At 36.7% G+C, this 1,776-nt stretch overlaps 1 long non-coding RNA gene across 1 annotated transcript; it reads left to right on the top strand.

Annotated features, from left to right (window-relative positions):
- The first annotated feature begins 506 nt into the window (after positions 1-506).
- Positions 507-1,659, top strand: LOC106522042 (uncharacterized). Its single transcript, XR_001310740.1, has 2 exons — positions 507-776; positions 1,404-1,659. It is a non-coding gene; the product is annotated as an uncharacterized LOC106522042 (long non-coding RNA).
- Positions 1,660-1,776: the final 117 nt, after the last annotated feature.

The raw sequence follows: 1,776 nt of genomic DNA, 5'->3' as shown, positions 1-1,776 counted from the left end.
CATTTAGCATTTATTTATTTCTCAAATTCTTTACTTTTTGTTTCATTCTTGTTGGTTCTGTTTGACTAAAACATTGTTCTGACCCAGTAACCGGTTCTGAAGCAGCAGTTCTGAAGCAGCGCCCCTCTATGGGAACAAATATTAGTCTTATGTATTTTGTACTCATAAATCAGACTTTGTACTTGTAGATTAAGATTTGTAACTTTTGGATATGGAAATGGGAACATGTGTGTGTAAAATAGAGTTGTATCTGTAAAAATAAAATTTGTATCTGTAAAAATAAGATTTGTATTTGTAAAAATTAAATTTGTATTTGTAAAAATAAGATTTGTATTTGTAAAAAATATTTACACAAGTTAGTCTTTTTTGTTAAGGTCTGTTTACAGGTACAAAGCAAAAAACTGCATGTAAATCTCTCTGCTCAAGTTCAAAACTTGCATGAGTTTCACTTTACAAGTATGAATTCTGACCCCGTTTCTCTGCCTCCAGCTGATTGGTCAATGTCTTGTCAATCATAGATTTAACATCCAATCAGAGAACAGATGGGTTCGGCTGTTGTGCCTGCACTTCTACTCAGATATATAACTGTGTTGTGTTGCTATTGGATCATTTCAGTCACGTGACCCCCGCTACAGCCCCGTCCAGGGAAACTGTTCATTTTTCTTATGTACTTCATTCACTCATCCATGGAAGGAAAAACAAAAATATGAGGAATAATAGGAGGAATGATGTGGACTTCTTCTGCCTGGCACCTTTTTTTAAACTTCCACTTGCAGGTAAAGAAAAAGTACTTATTTCTTATATCTTTATTTTTTAGCGTATATTTGTTTCCGGTTTATCTTGTTCCCTCCGCTCCTAGCTTAATGTCATGAGCACATGTCAGCTGAAACTGAAGCACAGGGTAAGATGTGTGAAATGAGATAGCATGCTAGCAAGAGAAGATGATTTCCAACATTAAATCAGCACACTTGGAAGGCAGGAGGTATGAAAATGTGCAGCTTATGTTTGTTTTTATGAGAGTAATTATTTTTATTTGAAGATTGGGAAAAATGTTATTTTATTTGTAAAGGTTGAAGCTACAGGTGTCATCAGGTAATAAGCAGTATTTATATTTTATGAATGTTAATTTATTTGTTTAAGATATTGTTTCACATTTATTATAAAAAGCCTGTTTCAGCTGAGATTTTATTGTTTGCTTGGTAAATTTATTTAGAGTTTATGAATAGGTGTGATGTGTGTTGGCTGATCAGCTGCAGCTCATCTCCCTCCTCATCAGCACTGGGTTTTAAAAGCCTGCTCCAATCATCTGATCTTTGCTGGATCACATGATCTGTTTGTTCTGCTTCCAGAGAACTGTTTCCCTGTTTGAAGTTTACACTTCTGTTTGTTTTACTCATCTCCAGTATCTCCTCCTGTTTCTCTGAAGTTCCTCTCGTGGGTCAGCACCAGTAAAGAGAGACACTCAGCCGAATTCTGGATTCCTGCTCCCTCTCGAGATCTGCTACAGTAAATATACTGTAGACAGTCACCTGGATGCTCACCTTCCTGTGAACCTGGCCCCTCAGCTGCTACACTGTAACCTGCTTCGAAACGCTCCTCTCAGTCATCACCAGACCAGATCTTTCCCCTCGGTTGTAAATAAATATATATTCTACTTTACTCAGTCTCCATGAGTTTGTTTTCCTCTCCTACTGTTAAAAACATTGACATCCTCCCTGAGTTTCTGATACTTTATTAGTGAACGCAAACACCTGAATTCTGTTTCAGAGCTTAAGT

Source organism: Austrofundulus limnaeus, unplaced genomic scaffold (genome assembly GCF_001266775.1).
Source record: "Austrofundulus limnaeus strain Quisiro unplaced genomic scaffold, Austrofundulus_limnaeus-1.0 Scaffold120, whole genome shotgun sequence".
Classification (NCBI taxonomy): Eukaryota; Metazoa; Chordata; class Actinopteri; order Cyprinodontiformes; family Rivulidae; genus Austrofundulus; species Austrofundulus limnaeus.
This window is presented reverse-complemented; position numbering and strand designations above follow the sequence as displayed.